A 19,942-nucleotide genomic window follows, 5' to 3' on the forward strand; every position below is an offset into this window, starting at 1 on the left:
GGAATATAATCGTGTCCATACCATTCCTCATGGAGACAATGAGCCCCACAAACCTTGACGCGGCCTGTTCCTCAGATCAGGAGTCATACAAGTCTCAATGAAAAGGAGCTTGCTGCAGGTTCAATCAGCTACCAGTACTGTCCGGGTGGAGATGGAGCCCTCCTTTTCTCCCCCAACTCCAGAACCAGGTCCTATTCTGGGTCTTGAACTCCACTAAATGCAGAAGAGAAAACTTTTTGCTACTATACATAGAGACTGCCTTAGTGTGTGGGTAGTAATGTGTTCAGGTAAGATTAATGTTTTAACCTATAGATGTAAAACAAAAAAACAGTTTACCTTTCACTGGCAGCAAGCAAAGGTCTTTAGATCTTGAGGAAGCAAACATGATATACATTAGAAAGTGGCAGAATTGATACAATGGTGAAGCTTCATAAAGAAGGAGACAACAACACCTTTAACAATTAAGGGGGAACAGTGCAGTTTGGGTTGTGACCTCTGAAGAACACCTTATAAACAATTTCGGATTTACAAGGTCACTGTGACAACCTGTTTGACAAGCGGTAAGGGAACTGACAGTAAATCTTCCATGGGGGCTGCTGCTCCCTTTTGGCTTCGCATCAACAAAACTTGTTTCAGAAATCTGCCAAATCCATGCACACCTGAAGGCTGATGTCATGCGGCTCTCCCTAAATAACACGATATGTGCTGCTGCGGTAATAAGCGAGGGCTTCAGACTTACTCATCTGACAGATTTATCTCACAAACGATATCGTGAAGGAGGGAAATGCACCTCACTTCACCTCTACACACCTCACTGAGCTATGTGTCCTGCAGAGCGGCGCACTGGGCTATGTGTCCTGCAGAGCGGCACACTGGGCTATGTGTCCTGAAGAGCGGCGCACTGGGCTATGTGTCCTGAAGAGCGGCGCACTGGGCTATGTGTCCTGCAGAGCGACACAATGAGCTATGTGTCCTGCAGAGTGGCACACTGGGCTGTGTCCTGCAGAGCGGAGCACTGAGCTATGTGTCCTGCAGAGCGGCGCACTGTGCTGTGTGTCCTGCAGAGCGGCGCACTGAGCTGTGTGTCCTGCAGAGCGGTGCACTGAGCTATGTGTTCTGCAGAGCGGCACACTGAGCTGTGTGTCCTGCAGAGCGGCGCACTGGGCTATGTGTCCTGCAGAGCGGCGCACTGGGCTATGTGTCCTGAAGAGCGGCGCACAGGGCTATGTGTCCTGCAGAGCGGCGCACTGAGCTATGTGTCCTGCAGAGCGGCGCACTGGGCTATGTGTCCTGCAGAGTGGCGCACTGAGCTAGTGTCTTGCAGAGCGACGCACTGAGCTGTGTGTTCTGCAGAGCGGCACACTGAGCTGTGTGTCCTGCAGAGCGGCGCACTGAGCTGTGTGTCCTGCAGAGCGGCACACTGAGCTGTGTGTCCTGCATAGCGGCACACTGAGCTGTGTGTCCTGCAGAGCGGCGCACTGTGCTGTGTGTCCTGCAGAGCGGCACACTGAGCTGTGTGTCCTGCAGAGCGGCGCACTGAGCTATGTGTCCTGCAGAGCGGCACACTGAGCTGTGTGTCCTGCAGAGCAGCGCACTGGGCTGTGTGTCCTGCAGAGCGGCGCACTGAGCTATGTGTCCTGCAGAGCGGCGCACTGAGCTATGTGTCCTGCAGAGCGGCACACTGAGCTTTGTGTCCTGCAGAGCGGCGCACGCTGACAAAACAACTGCTGCGCTAAGGAGCCGTGGTGCTCCGTCATCAACAGTCACCAACCATCACATGGCAGAAACACAAGGAACTATACCGAAAACTACAATGTTGCAGTATGCATAATATTGTAACTTATGTGAAATATTTTATATAGATGTTGGGGACTTGACATGACCTTCACCAGCAGTCCATCTATGCAGAAATGTCATAATATACCGCATGCACAAGAACAGAACCTGAGTGTAGAAATAATATATTTACATGGGGACGTTACAGACTTACTGGTTTTAATGCAGTGCCAAAATAAAAATTGCAGTTTGCAAAACTTTGCAGTAATGTTTGAAATCTTCTCCGCTGCAAATGTCTCCACAGCTGCTCGCAACCTAATATAGACTCGCACCGATATGTCACTTACACCGACAAACGAGTTTTAGCAGTTGTCCCATTAATCTTATCGTTGTAATGATTGTGCACACAATGATTATATACTATGTGCTTTATTATGACTGAGCTTAGGTGGCAGAAAATAGGTTTCGTTCAAGTAGAAAACACTCATAACTTTTACCATATTAATTTACATGCAGATTTTACCCTTTGCAGTATCTGCAGTATCTGCAAGAAATAAAGCACAATATGGTGCATTCTGCCCTTGTAGATTTTACTAGGGATTTCCTGCAGTGGAAAATCTGTAGCGCATCAGTCTCGTATGGACACAACATCAAGAGCATTTAGGGACGAAAGGGGACACTATTAACAGTCATGAAATGCTGAACAGACCGTGAGGGTCCGTGCCCAAAATCCCAACAATCACACACAGTATGTGTTAAATGTGCGCTGCCCCGGCACCAACTCACACACAGCGGAGCCCGCGCACAAACGGACATACAGCGGAGGCCGCGCACACAGCGGAGGCCGCGCACAAACGGACACAGCGGAGCCTGCGCACAAACGGACACAGCGGAGGCCGCGCACAAACGGACATACAGCGGAGGCCGCGCACACAGCGGAGGCCGCGCACAAACGGACACAGCGGAGCCTGCGCACAAACGGACACAGCGGAGGCCGCGCACAAACGGACATACAGCGGAGGCCGCGCACACAGCGGAGGCCGCGCACAAACGGACACACAGCGGAGGCCGCGCACAAACGGACACACAGCGGAGGCCGCGCACAAACGGACACACAGCGGAGCCCGTACACACAGCGGAGCCCGTACACACAGCGGAGCCCGTGCACACAGCGGGGCCCGTACACACAGCTCCATGTGGGCGATTGTGCAAGCGAGGACAGCTCTTGATTTCCCAGCAGTACACATCTAACAAATATTCTGAGCGATTTGTTGGGGTATCAGACCACCCACACACGATTTGCATGGCATTTCATTCCTGGTCATAGAAATAATAAAATATTATAGGTAACCTAGAATAAAAAACATTTACAGCTTCCATCACAAACATATCACCAAATCATCCACAATAAATACATCACATGCATCCCAATTTTTCAGGACACCCTATACATGTACCTAAATCATCTCTACCCCACACACACTCAAGTCATCCATTATTACCTAATAAGCCCTTAAAGACTCAACAATAGATTAAATGATTGTAAGGTGAAAGTTCTGAAAAAAAATATATATATATAGTGTCACCAAAATGTAGAAGTGCAAAGAAAAGTTGATGTGAAATTCCTCCCAAGCTCCCCCCCCCCATAGGTGCACAGGTGCGTCCAGGCTCAGTGCGGCTCATTCTCCTTCCCCCCAGATCGGGTGTTGGAGGGTTTCTAGGTGGCCACCGTGCAGATAGGATAGTTGCCCATTCCTGCCAAAATTGGCAGCCAAGGTGTTCGAGCGCCGTGGTACAATTCATCCTTGACAATCACCTGTGAACCTAAACTTTCAGCTGAGGGAAAGTGTCAGGTATTTAGATGTAGACAAGAAAGTTTCCATTCACTGACAGCAAACAAGGCCGGTCACCACCAGAGGCGGCGCTGTCGCAGTGATGTCCGCCGGCGCAGTGATGTCCGCTCTGGGTTTGTCGGGAGCCCTGAATGCAATAAACGGTCACTACTGCGCTTCGTCCGGGGAGATCAGCAGCGCAGCAATCAGACAGCGACGCTCGTCGGTTGCAGGGCTCTTGTGACGTAACCCCGGCACCGACAGCGCTGGAGCGGCGTTGATGCGGAAGGGGGGGGATCTGTTATTTTTCATTTACAACTCATTATTAAGGGGTTGTCCAAACAGTGGACAATCCCTTTAAAATATGATACACTGTAAAACCAAAAGGGTCCAATTCATCATTTTGGTTTTTTTTCTTTGCAAATGAATTCTCTTTTGGCATTGTGGTTTTCATACTAGGAAGATTTTTTTTGTCTCTTACCTTTTTGTGCCTTTTTAGAGACCAAAGTTGCAGTATTCTTTAGTCTTCAGCTGTGTAAAAGGAAAATTAGCCGCATTTTATACTGCCCTAAGCCACCGGAGGACAATTGCACAAAGATTTTGTGAAATGTCCAAAAAAATCACAAGGGATGAATTAGGCTGAAAATCACCTGGATAACCATTATCATGCACATGAAGTTGTGGAGAAGAAGAAAAAAAAAGACACAATCGAGTAAAGTTACCTAAAAAAAAAAAGGTGCTTATTAATCACTAAAGTGCAAACATAAAAGTCACTATTCAGACCATTTTTACAACAGAAAAAAAGGTAAAAAAAAACAACAACACTCTTGAATGGGGCCATGTTCCGCTCTATTTACAGATAACATTTGCACTCGTTTGTTGTGGACAGGAGGTTCAGGGCTGACATGACACTCTGGAATGGGGCCATGTTCCACTCTATTTACAGATAACATTTGCACTCGTTTGTGGTGGACAGGAGGTTTAGGGCTGGTAAATGATGATGATGATGAAGGTTGGGATGACATAGTCAGAGACCATCAGACTTCACACTGCAGGTCGCTGCTTTATATCATGACCCCAAGTCTTGAGCACTGAGCAGGAAAAATGTTCCTATTAAATCCCACATCCAAGTTCATGTGGCATTTGCAGATGCAGAGCGGCCTCACGATCAGACAGACTGGGCCGACGCCAGGGTGTCGCATTCTAGGGATAGCTCTCCGCCATGGCTGGGGCTGCCATGCCACCTGGCTGTGTGAGAACTTCATGTGACCTCTGGCTGCACTAAAGGAAAAGAAGTAAAAATACAAGAACACCACCATCCATTGTAATTAGAGCACTTGAGTTTGCTTTGTCTGCAGCAGCTACGAGCTTCACTAAATATCCCACTCAGAAGTGAGGACCACCCTGTAGCAAGACGAGAAGTTCAGCAACTGTTCTCCCAAGTCATGATGGACTGACAAGTCTACGAGACGGAGAGGAATGCAGGTGTCGGAAATAAAGCCCATTACAATGGCAATAAAAGCATGAATTATGAAACTACGTTTCTGCACAAATGGTCCAGAAAGATGTTCCGCATAGCTGAGTCTTAGGTTGCGTTCACACCTCATGACGGTGTTGCGTTATTTATTTATTTTTTGCCACAATTGCGCAAGAACCGCAGTGCTTTTGAGTTTACAATTATGGCAAAACCAGAGTGTTTCTATTTCAATAAATTTTTAATCTATTACTGGTGACAACCACATTATATTTTGTGGTCATCAATGACAGGTCGTCACAGAGCCGTCCGGAATATACTGTCAGAAAAAGTACTGTAGGTGTCACAGATGCCGTGCAGTTGGTTGCAGAAGATCTCTTCGTTTGGCAATACAGACACCTTCTTAGCTCTTTCACTCTAGGACCTAGCGGCTACCTCCTTTCTGCTAATTGACACCCCGGCCTGGGTGTTTAAATAGTTTCACTTTGCAGCAGGAAGGTGCCGGTGATACTCACATGTTTCCTTGTGAATGCTTGGAGCTCTGACTGCTAACTTCCTCTGTGGTGCTAGGAAGACGCTTGGAGTTCTCTCTCTGAAGTCGGCTAAAGCGAAGATACTTTCCTCCATGTTTGTCTCCCTTGTTGACTTTAGTTGTTAGTGGGAATTGGCTAGTGCTTATCCTCCCTTCCCTATCCAGGGTCAAGCGCTAGGGAAATACAGGGTTTAGGTTTGCATGCGGTGATTAGTGAGGAACCAATACAGGGACGTTAGTGGAGACAGGGTGATATCAGATCAGCCTAGGTGGTCTCCACTTCCCCCTTTCCCTAGAGTCTGGGCTCCCTATCCCCCTTCCCTTTGTGTTGCACTTAGTCTTTCACACACCTTACGTAACAGTAGACCATGTTCACATGTAGCATTTTTGCTGCAGATTTTTCTGCATCAAAAAACAATTTTGGCAGGAAAAAAGGCTGCATATAATACACAATTTTTTATGTGCATTTGTGTCTATTTTCCAGTCATTTAAATGGGTAAAAACGCAAAAATGCTGAATGAATTGACATGCTGAGGTTTAAAAAAAAAAAAATGCACCACAGATCAAAAAACGCAATGTGTGAAAGACATTTTAATTTGCTGCTAATGTAAAACACCGTTTTTTCTAAAACACAAAAAAAAAACAGAATAAACCTAAATGGGTACGTGCACACGTCTTAAAAGTTGTGCTACAAGAAAATGCCGGCGGTGTTTTTCCAATAGCGTCTGTTCGGATGTTTTTGCAGCGGCTTTGCCGATGGCGTCTTTTTCTTTAACTTGTATGTATAAAATAGTGTGCGGTTTCCAAGCAGAAGCCGTCTGAAGAATGGTCGCTTCTTGTAACCGCTTCACGTCTTTAGAGACCTCAAGTGGTTAAAAGGTGCTGAAAATACTGAACACATGGAAGAAATGAAGAGTATTTCTAGAGTTTTTGGATCTGTTATTCAGGCTTTTTTTTATATAATTTTTTTTGGGGTGAGGTGGGGGAAGAGGACCCTCTAAAAATCCCCTCTGTGTGCACATAGTCTTATTCACATATGGTTTCCGAGGTGCCTTGATTCCCTCTGAGCAGAGGATTATTGATCACTAGGGTTGAGCGAGTATGTTCTGTCCGAGTATGCTCGGGCCGAGCTCCGAGTATTTACAGCCGCCCGGTGATATGGTTGAATCGCTCCCGTGTGCATGATTTGACAGCTTTATTACATGTGAGGAATGTGTAAGAAATAGACAATCCTCACATGTAATAAAGCTGTCAAACAGTTGCAAATCATGGGAGCGATTCAACCTTATCACCGAGCAGCTGTAAATACTCGGAGCTCGGCCCGAGCATACTCGGCGAAAGGGTTAATAGAACATACTCGCTCAACACTATTGATCACCCAATTCTCATCCTGTATGGACGACCCCCATCCTGTATGGACAACCCCTATCATGTATGGACGACCCTCATCCTATATGGATGACCCTCATCCTATATGGACGACCCCCATCCTATATGGACGACCCCCATCCTATATGGACGACCCCTATCCTGTATGGACGACCCCCATCCTGTATGGACAACCGCTATCATGTATGGACGACCCTCATCCTATATGGACGACCCTCATCCTATATGGACGACCCCCATCCTATATGGACAACCACATCCTATATGGACGACCCCCTATCCTGTAAGGACGACCCCTATCCAGTATGGAGGACCCTCATCCTATATGGACGACCCCCATCCTATATGGACGACCCTCATCCTATATGGACGACCCCCATCCTATATGGACGACCCCTATCCTGTATGGACGACCCCTATCCTGTATGGACGACCCTCATCCTGTATGGACGACCTCAATCCTGTATGGACGACCCTCATCCTGTATGGACGACCCCCATCCTGTATGGACGACCCCCATCCTATATGGACGACCCCCATCCTATATGGACGACCCTCATCCTATATGGACGACCCCCATCCTATATGGACGACCCCTATCCTGTATGGACGACCCCTATCCTGTATGGACGACCCTCATCCTGTATGGACGACCCCAATCCTGTATGGACGACCCTCATCCTGTATGGACGACCCCCATCCTATATGGACGACCCCCATCCTACATGGCCTCAGTGCACACTGGTTCTGAGATTTCAGAAAATGCTGTAAACAGAACTTCCCTCCGGGCATTTATCAATCAAAGTCATAAAGAAGGAAAAACTTGGCACAGATTTACATTCCTATCAAACGTGAGATCTGCATGTCCCTCATAGCAGTTACCAAAGTGAACATGGAGGAATGTGGAAATGGTGTCATCTCATCACTTGGGTTTTAATTACAGGTAGGAAATACGACATTTTTGAAAATGATTATTTTTACAAGAGCGAATGTAATCCCTTCTATAGATGGAGAAGAAGCCCGTCAATGAGCGAAGCTATACATGTGATCAGTGGAGTCTGACTGCCGACACTTCAATCAATTCCAGAAACAGGGTCTCCGGTCCCTGCAGAGAAGGGGCCACATGTGCTCAGATACTTATTTACCTCCCACCTATTACAATGGTCCCTTGTTATGGGACCTGGTGGGGGTTCCAGAAATCAGACCCCCCACTGAAGACAACAAAGGGTGCTTGAAAGTTTGTGAACCATTCAGAATTCTCCATATTTCTGCAAAAAATGTGACCTAAAACTACATCAAATTTTCATACAAATCCTAAAAGTAGATAAAGAACCAAACAGAACAAAAGTAAAAAAAATTATATTGTCACTAATTTTTATTAAGGAAAATCATCACTTGTCAATATCATGTCTGTGAATTGTTAAAGTATGTGAAGATTTCGGACTAGCAAATTTGAAGACCAGCAAATAATTAGACAGATTGTATATAAATGGAGGAAACTCAAAATCATTATTACCCTCCACAAGAATGGTTGTCGAACAAAGATCACACCAAGAGCAAGGCGCACAAGGTCACAAAGGAACCCAAGGTAACCTCTAAGCAACTAAAGGTTTCTCTCACATTAGCTGATGTTAATGGTCAAGAGTTCATCTTAAGGAGGACATTGAACAATGGTGAACATGGCAGAACTGCAATAAGAAAGTCATTGAGAAAAATGATCCAAGTATAAATAATTAGGATTCATTTGTTTCTGTTATTTTTGAGACTTATGTGAAAATCTGAGGTGGTTTAAAGAGGTCAAATTTGTGTTAAAAAAAAGGAAAATTCTTAAGGGTTTACAAACAGTAAAGAGCCACTGTATCTGCAAAATTTAAGACTTGGCAACCCCCTATAAGGTGCTGTATACTGTAAATCAACATTAATGCGACATATTCCTGTCACGCAAGGTGTGTGAAAGACTAAGTACAACACTAAGGAAAGGGAGCCCAGACTCTAGGGAAAGGGGGGAGTGGAGACCACCTAGGCTGATCTGATCTCCACTAACGTCCCTGTATTGGTTCTTCATCAATCGCCGCACGCGAACCTAAACCCTGTATTTCCGTAGCACTTGGCCCTAGATAGGTAAGGGTGGATGAGCACTAGTCGATCCCCACCGACAACTAAAGACAAGGGAGACAAACACAGGGAAAAGTAGCTTAGCTTTGGCCGACTTCAGAGAGATAACTCCAAGCGTCCTCCTAGCACCACAGTGGAAGTTAGCAGTCAGAGCTCCAAGCAATTCACAAGGAAACATGTGAGTATCACCGGCACCTTCCTGCTGCAAAGTGAAACTATTTAAACACCCAGGCTGGGGTGTCAATTAGAAGGCAGGGGGTAGCCGCTGGGTCCTAGAGTGAAACAGCTAAGAAGGTGTCTGTAATGCCAAACGAAGAGATCTTCTGCAACCAACTGCAGGGTGACTGTCTGTCACATCTGACACACCCGTGACAATTCCTGGCCTGTTTTTAAAGGGAAACTGTCAGCACAATACAACTGTTCAAACCAAGCATTGACATAGACCTAATAAAATTCGTACATTCAGAATCCAAATCCATTGCTGCTTCTGCTACAAATTGTTCTTCATGCTAAGGAGATGATAGTTGCACCCTTGGCATTGCTGAGACATTCACTTCCCAACTACTTTATCTCCATTCACTCTTCCGTGATTGACAGCTCTGGCTTTATACGATACAAAGTTGGCAAAGAGTGATGCAAAACAAGTATGGAGGGCTGTACAACGACCTAGATATCCAATAAAGAATAATTTACACCAAACGCAACAACAAATTTGGATACCAAGTACGATTTCAGGCACAGCAATCAGGAAGACAGAGTCGGTAATAAACCGTCCCTGCCTTCTCTACTGGGAGCTTGGCTGTGCTTGACAGCCGGCTCCTCGCTCCCGCAGCTGCATTATTACCCAGAAGTAAAGTTGTTTTTTTTAGATTAAACAATATATTTTTTCCTTTTTTTTTTAACTCTACAGGTTTGCTGTAAATGAACCTTACTTAACCCATGCAGTTTCAGCACTGCCTCACTGCTGCTGCCCCAGTTCTGATGTTGACCAGCTGCAGCAGTGATGTCTCATCTAAAGCATGTGACTGCCACAGCCAATCACTGTACTCCGGGGTCTCATGCCATGGTCCAAACATCACTTCTGCAGCCAAGGGAACAAAGTGCGGGGACGGCAGAGGAGAGGCGGTAAGCAAGGATCATTTTCTTATTTTTAGATAGAGCTGATTGCCATAACTGGAGGTAATTTACAATTTCATGATGATCATTCATGGCTACAAAGCTGTTTCCACATCCACATAGATCCACCCGACAGACTGATGTGGTGGTCACACATTTACAGATACAGGTATTCAGCCAGAAAATCAGAGAGGATATTTTGGATCAAAGATCATTGGGGCCGTCATCTTTCATGGTAACTGGACATGATGCTCTCGTGTCCAATTCATGGAGCTCAAGTTTAGAAGACACCGAATGAAATCTAAAATTTGGTCTTCTGGACCCTTATCTTGGCAGGAGAAATCTGTCACTGTCATACGATACGAAAATCAGCCTTAATCTCTGATATTAAGTAAGTAGGAGCAGTGTCTGCTGATAAAGTCTGCTGTCTGTAATAAATTGCTCTATATGTAGCTGTAGGACAATGCAATGAATTCCCTGTATTCAGAAGAACGAGGAATGTAAGAGTCGGCCAAGCACTGCCTGTATCTGTAACATAGGAACTTTTTCGTTAAGTCCTTCTTCAAAGTGTAGGTCCCTTGGGGTGAAACAGTGAGAAGCGTCTGAACAGAAGGGGAGAAAGACTTTACATAACACGTAGGCCAAGAAGTATGCTGAGAAAGTAAAGATGGTTACTTTACATCACAGTCCGCCAGTCGTGGAGGCTGTCGAAGGGCTGAGATTAACACCCCTTTCCTTATATTTGAAGCTGTGATCATCACATTGGATTCAATAGAAATAAGAAAACTGATAACAGAATATGTTTGGATTGCGACAAAAAGAAAACGCCGAATATGCAAAAAAAAAATCTCAATGTTTCATGCAAAGGATGTATAAAAAAGACACATAAAACGTCCGCGTCTTCTTCCACAATTGGTTTCAAACATACCAAAAACATCAGAAACGATATACAAATTGGCATAATCTGAGACCAGCCATAAATATATATATTTTTTTTAACACCTTAACTGGTCTGGTGAAAAGTTGATCACTTTCTGCACACGTCTGGCGTTCATAGCCAGATCAGAAAACGATGCAAGCAGCATGGCTGCGTCCCACCAGGTGAGGTTGATCCTCGGTGCCCTTAGTCCACATGGATGGTTGTAATATCGCACAGAGAGATGGCGTTGGTGCCGCAGGACACTTCATTCGGAACAGTATAGACCGATGAGCTCGGACAGCATCTGGAGGAGCAGAACAGGAGCAAAGTGGAAGTCACAGCACCTGGAGTATCAGTGATAGTACAGAACTGGTCAGTGGTGAAGCAGTTACCGAGCAATATACTGTAGCAGGGCTGGGTTTGTCACAGAGTGCAAGCAGAGCTGGGTTTGTCACAGAGTGCAAGCAGAGCTGGGTTTGTCACAGAGTGCAAGCAGGGCTGGGTTTGTCACAGAGTGCAAGCAGAGCTGGGTTTGTCACAAAGTGCAAGCAGAGCTGGGTTTGTCACAGAGTGCAAGCAGAGCTGGGTTTGTCACAGAGTGCAAGCAGAGCTGGGTTTGTCACAGAGTGCAAGCAGGGCTAGTCAGCAGTATAGCAGAGTTACCAGTAGCATAGCAAAGCTGCCCACTGGGAGGAAGAGAAGTGCAGCCCTGTGCTGGAGCCAAGACAAGCCAAGACTCTGCCATGTTAGTATACCAACGAAGGCCAGCCGGAGGACCCCCAGATGCTAAGAATGGGGCTCTGTGATGGATCAGCCACGCTCTATTCATTGTGTGTGAGACTGTCACAGAAGACCAAAATCAAAGCTCTTCTATCTCCAACAGTCACATACGCAATGAACGGAGCAAGCACTACTCGGCTCCATTCAAGGCGGAGTTCTACAGACCCCCATTCTTTTATATCACCAGCAGTCTAGAAGTCATACAAGTAACTTATTATTTTGAGAATAGCCCCCCCTAATTTTTATTTTCTGATTTTGATTAATCATTATTAGTTACTTCCTATTTTTGCACATTAAGTCAATACTGTATATTTTCCCTTCTGACACCGGATTCTTGATATCGTGCACATTTCCCGCTCTGGAGACACTTTACTCATTTCTTCTCGGAATACTCGGACTTCTCAGATTCCGCACGTTAAAGCGTGAGCTGTCAGATTAGCTAGCGCTGTCGCTGATATCACCCACTGTTTCTCACGCGGTTACATTTAGACCACCTACACGCTAACTACTGAAATAATCAGAACCAGCACACGCAGGGTGTAACTCCACAAACGGTTAACACTTCCATATTCCCGGCGGCTTTTACAGAAACGTCGAGGACGTCTTAATTCTTAGGAAAATTGTGGAAATAAATTGTGACAAAAACTCAAGGAAAAATGCACAATATGGTAAAAAAATGAAAGAGGAAAAAACAACAATAGCAATTAAGAATCGCGCACACCGCCAGAGTCACCTTCCCAAAGATTCCAAGAGAAATCCGAGTTTGGAATCCAATCAATGATTTTCTATATTTATCTTGGTGGCTTCGTATTAAGCGCTCCACTTCCGAACCCCTTCGGTATCAAGTGTGATAGTTCTTTCAAGGCGCAAAACTACAAAGGATCCGTGAGTAAATGCGATACTTAAAATATACTAATGACCAAGAGGCCGCTGCGCTGATCAAGCTGTCATTAGACGCTCTTAAGCTATGTGCTTTATAAGTCATAATGGCATCGGCTATATTACTAAAACAATTTGCACTGGTGGTAAAGAGCCGCACAGGTGCCACTATTTGTAGGACAATGACAGCATGATCGGGGGGCTATGCCAGCGATTCCGTGTTTGAGTGGAAAATAACCCTCCACACGCCAGTGTGATGTATGTAGAATTTCATCACTTACCCCTCTGAATATGAGTGACTGTATTATATATTCTAACTCCTGTAGGATTATCTAGACTGGATATATTCTAACTCGTGTAGGATTATCTAGACTGGATACATTCTAACTCGTGTAGGATTATCTAGACTGGATACATTCTAACTCGTGTAGGATTATCTAGACTGGATATATTCTAACTCGTGTAGGATTATCTAGACTGGATACATTCTAACTCGTGTAGGATTATCTAGACTGGATATATTCTAACTCGTGTAGGATTATCTAGACTGGATATATTCTAACTCGTGTAGGATTATCTAGACTGGATATATTCTAACTCGTGTAGGATTATCTAGACTGGATATATTCTAACTCGTGTAGGATTATCTAAACTGGATACAACAGTAGCAAACACTCAGCAGTATTAGCATCGGGTCTGCACAGGTTTATACTCACAGCAAGCAGAGATCTGCAGAACTTATTCCTCGAATAGAAATTATATACAATTGTATCCTGTCTGGAATAATGTAGGTGACCCTGACACAGCAGCGCCTCTCCGCTCCTGATAACTTGTTTCAGTGTATAAATATGAACACAATCATAAAATGTAAAACGCGTCACCTAATAATCTGACATCACAGCGCTCAGTTTTGGGGATCATGGTTTTTGTTACCTGTAGAGATAAAAGCATTTCTTATTAACAGCCACACGGCATTCATTCTTAGCAAATTATCACGGAGGAAAACTTTAGAACCAAACTTTGTTTCAGCTCTGATTTCTGGGTCAGGATTAGGCTATTTCAATATTTGGGGAAAAAAATTCTCCTTAACTACTTCTATTGGACCTCCATAATGAAACCAGTTTTTTTTAGCTTTGCATTGACAAGCCATAACATTTTTTAAGTAGTTGTATCCATATGAGGGTTTGCATTTTGCCGGCCGAGTTATATCTCTCATGACTGTATTTGGGAGATATATATATATATACTGAATTGAAGTTTAAAAAAAAAACAACCGTGCCATTGTTTTTCAGCCGTGACATTCATTTTGTCATGAGGGTATTATTACAGCAATTCCAAAAATTCACATGCCTTCTTACGTTTTACAACTTTTGCACACAAAAAAAAAATCCCACTTATTATGTTGTGATATATTTCAAGAATTTTATCATTTTATTTTTCTGTCGCCAGAGCTGTTGTGACAACTTATTTTGTAGTTTTCATTGGTATCATCTTAGAGAACATCCAACATTTTTTTTTTTACACTTTTTATTTCATTTTCTCAGAAGCGGGGAAAAAAATAAAATAAATATTAGTATAGATCTTTTTCTATTTTTCATGTTTTTAACTTGTGGGGAATAAAAAGTATTTATTTTAGAATGTGATGGTATGGTTGCAGCAATACTAATTTTGTTTTGCAAACAGGAAATAAATATATGAAATATGAATTGCATCACTGCTCTAGAAAATAGAAATAACTGAGAAATCTTAGCGCATAAATTGTCCAATTCATGTATACCTGGCGGCCAGGGTAAGGCGTTTCTCATTGCCAGGAACCTACCAATGTGAATCCTCTCTTAGAGACTAAGTCTCCATATGGAGGTGGCTGCTCCTAGTAAGCACCTGTACACACCTATTTCTTGTCAGTCTTTTTTGTTAATAAAAGCTCTATACAACTGCCACTATGAGGTAACAGAGCGCAACGTCTTGTGATGGACTCAGCATGTCCCTGTATTACAACAGAGAATTTCCCAGGGTTAATAAGAATTACTGAACATCGCTGGAATCACCCACCTATTTCACCTATCACTGGGGGCTCCAACATTAGGACTCTCCATTATCAGCGTATTGTTGGAGAACCCCTACAACTAAAAGTGTTCCCCTAAACTGACCTAAGTCCCTGGAATCCGCATATACTCATGTGCACAGCAACAGCTGCCAGAGTAACGCAAGCACAAAATGAACAGAGTTCAAACAATCATACTAAAACCGATGATGGTCACCATCCTCTATCCACCCATGAATTCTGCTGTGGACATAGGTTTTAGTATGATTGTTTGAACTCTGTTCATTTTGTGCTTGCGTTACTCTGGCAGCTGTTGCTGTGCTCATGAGTATACTATTTGCATGCATGTTTTCAGCATATTTAGCATTAGCACTTTAGAGGTTTTTTTTGGAATGGTGTAGTTATATATATGTATTATTTATCATATACCTATGTGACTGTTCATTCTCCTATGTCCTTTTCAGCAGGGTGGTTTGGAGGTACCTTAGCTGTGATTTTGGGCTATTTGACATGTTGTTTGTGGGTTTTACTTGTGTTTAATTGTCTGTGTTGTGGCTCGCTTGTATAATAAAAATAAAAATATGTTTTGTATTGAGATCCCGCTATGTTGCATTTCTTCTCTCTTTTTTGCGTCTGTTATGATGTTGCTCCCTCCGCTCGCTGCGCTGCCGTCCTGACTGTCAGTCACCTTACAGATAAGCAAAAAGGGGAGTAAAAAGGCTGAAATATAGGATAAATGTCTAATAGTGAGTTAAATCTAAGTAAAGCCGGGAAGCCGCGGCGTTTCATTACATGAAAGGGACTTTTACCATGTGAGGATGTAGATGGATTAAGCAATGGTCGACAGAAATGACTAAGAAGATGTCATGTTCTGCTGTACAAAATGCTGCTGACAGATGAAGCGCAGGCACAGGCACAGAGAGCAGGCACAGACACAGAGCGCAGGCACAGACACAGAGCGCAGGCACAGGCACAGAGACCAGGCACAGACATATAGAGGAGGCACAGACACAGAGAGCAAGCACAGACACAGAGTGCAGGCACAGGCACAGAGACCAGGCACAGACACAGAGTGCAGGCACAGGCACAGAGACCAGGCACAGACACAGAGAGCAGGCACAGACACAGAGAGCAAGCACAGACACAGAGCGCAGGCACAGAGACCAGGCACAGACACAGAGCGCAGGCACAGACACAGAGCGCAGGCACAGGCACAGAGAGCAGGCACAGGCACAGAGAGCAGGCACAGACACAGAGAGCAGGCACAGACACAGAGAGCAAGCACAGACACAGAGCGCAGGCACAGAGACCAGGCACAGACACAGAGCGCAGGCACAGACACAGAGCGCAGGCACAGGCACAGAGAGCAGGCACAGGCACAGAGAGCAGGCACAGACACAGAGAGCAGGCACAGACACAGAGAGCAGGCACAGACACAGAGCGCAGGCACAGACACAGAGCGCAGGCACAGACACAGAGCGCAGGCACAGACACAGAGAGCAGGCACAGACACAGAGCGCAGGCACAGACACAGAGCGCAGGCACAGAGACCAGGCACAGACACAGAGCGCAGGCACAGACACAGAGCGCAGGCACAGGCACAGAGAGCAGGCACAGGCACAGAGAGCAGGCACAGACACAGAGAGCAGGCACAGACACAGAGAGCAGGCACAGACACAGAGCGCAGGCACAGACACAGAGCGCAGGCACAGACACAGAGAGCAGGCACAGACACAGAGCGCAGGCACAGGCACAGAGCGCAGGCACAGAGAGCAGGCACAGACACAGAGAGCAGGCACAGACACAGAGCGCAGGCACAGACACAGAGCGCAGGCACAGACACAGAGAGCAGGCACAGACACAGAGCGCAGGCACAGACACAGAGCGCAGGCACAGAGACCAGGCACAGACACAGAGACCAGGCACAGACACAGAGCGCAGGCACAGACACAGAGCGCAGGCACAGACACAGAGAGCAGGCACAGACACAGAGCGCAGGCACAGACACAGAGCGCAGGCACAGGCACAGAGCGCAGGCACAGGCACAGAGAGCAGGCACAGACACAGAGACCAGGCACAGACACAGAGCGCAGGCACAGACACAGAGAGCAGGCACAGACACAGAGAGCAGGCACAGACACAGAGCGCAGGCACAGACACAGAGTGCAGGCACAGACACAGAGAGCAGGCACAGACACAGAGAGCAGGCGCAGACACAGAGAGCAGGCACAGACACAGAGTGCAGGCACAGACACAGAGCGCAGGCACAGACACAGAGCGCAGGCACAGACACAGAGACCAGGCACAGACACAGAGAGCAGGCACAGACACAGAGACCAGGCACAGACACAGAGTGCAGGCACAGACACAGAGCGCAGGCACAGACACAGAGCGCAGGCACAGACACAGAGAGCAGGCACAGGCACAGAGCGCAGGCACAGGCACAGAGCGCAGGCACAGACACAGAGCGCAGGCACAGAGAGCAGGCACAGACACAGAGAGCAGGCAGAGACACAGAGCGCAGGCACAGAGCGCAGGCACAGACACAGGGAGCAGGCACAGACACAGAGAGCAGGCACAGACACAGAGAGCAGGCACAGACACAGAGCGCAGGCACAGACACAGAGCGCAGGCACAGAGAGCAGGCACAGACACAGAGAGCAGGCACAGACACAGAGAGCAGGCACAGACACAGAGAGCAGGCACAGACACAGAGTGCAGGCACAGACATAGAGCGCAGGCACAGACACAGAGAGCAGGCACAGACACAGAGAGCAGGCACAGAGCGCAGGCAAAGACACAGAGCGCAGGCACAGACACAGAGCGCAGGCACAGACACAGAGCGCAGGCACAGACACACAAAGTAGGCACAGACACACAAAGCAGGCACAGACACAGAGAGCGCAGGCACAGACACAGAGCGTAGGCACAGACACAGAGCGCAGGCAAAGACACAGAACGCAAGCACAGACACAGAGCGCGGGCACAGAGCGCAGGCAAAGACACAGAGTGCAGGCACAGACATAGAGCGCAGGCACAGACACAGAGAGCAGGCACAGACACAGAGAGCAGGCACAGAGCGCAGGCAAAGACACAGAGCGCAGGCACAGACACAGAGCGCAGGCACAGACACAGAGCGCAGGCACAGACATAGAGCGCAGGCACAGACACAGAGCGCAGGCAAAGAGCGCAGGCACAGAGTGCAGGCAAAGACACAGAGCGCAGGCACAGACATAGAGCACAGGCACAGACACAGAGCGCAGGCACAGACACAGAGTGCAGGCACAGACAGAGCGCAGGCACAGACACAGAGAGCAGGCACAGAGCACAGGCACAGACACAGAGCGCAGGCACAGACACAGAGCGCAGGCACAGACATAGAGAGGAGGCACAGACACAGAGCGCAGGCACAGAGAACAGGCACAGACACAGAGAGCAGGCACAGAGCGCAGGCACAGACACAGAGCGCAGGCACAGACTGAGTGCAGGCAGACACAGAGACCAGGCACAGACACAGAGCGCAGGCACAGACACAGAGCGCAGGCACAGACAGAGCGCAGGCACAGACACAGAGAGCAGGCACAGAGCACAGGCACAGAGCGCAGGCACAGACACAGAGCGCAGGCACAGACACAGAGAGCAGGCACAGACATAGAGAGGAGGCACAAACACAGAGCGCAGGCACAGACACAGAGAGCAGGCACAGACACAGAGAGCAGGCAGAGAGCGCAGGCACAGACACAGAGCGCAGGCACAGACAGAGTGCAGGCACAGACACAGAGCGCAGGCACAGACACAGAGAGCAGGCACAGACACAGAGAGCAGGCACAGACACAGAGCGCAGGCACAGACACAGAGCGCAGGCACGTAGAGCAGGCACAGACACAGAGAGAAGGCACAGACACAGAGCGCAGACACAGACACAGAGAGCGCAGGCACAGACACAGAGAGCAAGCACATACACAGAGAGCAAGCACAGACACAGAGCGCAGGCACAGACACAGAAAGCAGGCACAGACACAGAGTGCAGGCACAGACACAGAGAGCAGGCACAGACACAGAGTGCAGGCACAGACACAGAGAGCAGACACAGAGAGCAGGCACAGACACAGAGAGCGCAGGCACAGACACAGAGCGCAGGCACAGACACAGAGCTCAGGCACAGACAAAGAGCGCAGGCACAGAGCGCAGGCAAAGACACAGAGTGCAGGCACAGACACAGAGAGCAGGCACAGACACAGCGCAGGCACAGAGCGCAGGCAAAGACACAGAGAGCAGGCACAGACATAGAGCGCAGGCACAGACACAGAGCGCAGGCACAGTCATAGAGCGCAGGCAAAGACACAGAGCGCAGGCACAGACACAGAGCGCAGGCACAGACACAGAGCGCAGGCACAGAGCGCAGGCACAGAGCGCAGGCAAAGACACAGAGCGCAGGCACAGACATAGAGCACAGGCACAGACTCAGAGAGCAGGCACAGATACAGAGCGCAGGCACAGACACAGAGAGCAGGCACAGAGCGCAGGCACAGACACAGAGCGCAGGCAAAGACACAGAGCGCAGGCACAGACACAGAGCGCAGGCACAGAGCGCAGGCACAGACACAGAGAGCAGGCACAGACACAGAGCGCAGGCACAGACACAGAGAGCAGGCACAGATACAGTGCACAGGCACAGACACACAGCGCAGGCACAGACACAGAGAGCAGGCACAGACACAGAGCGCAGGCACAGACACAGAGAGGAGGCACAGGCACAGAGCGCAGGCACAGACACAGAGAGCACAGGCACAGACACAGAGAGCAGGCACAGACACAGAGCGCAGGCACAGACACAGAGCGCAGGCACAGACACACAAAGCAGGCACAGACACAGAGAGCGCAGGCACAGACACAGAGCGTAGGCACAGACACAGAGCGCAGGCAAAGACACAGAACGCAAGCACAGACACAGAGCGCGGGCACAGAGAGCAGACAAAGACACAGAGTGCAGGCACAGACATAGAGCGTAGGCACAGACACAGAGAGCAGGCACAGACACAGAGAGCAGGCACAGAGCGCAGGCACAGACACAGAGCGCAGGCAC

Source organism: Phyllobates terribilis, unplaced genomic scaffold (genome assembly GCF_046119375.1).
Source record: "Phyllobates terribilis strain yellow unplaced genomic scaffold, ASM4611937v1 Scaffold_12__6_contigs__length_324123572, whole genome shotgun sequence".
In the NCBI taxonomy this organism is placed as follows: Eukaryota; Metazoa; Chordata; class Amphibia; order Anura; family Dendrobatidae; genus Phyllobates; species Phyllobates terribilis.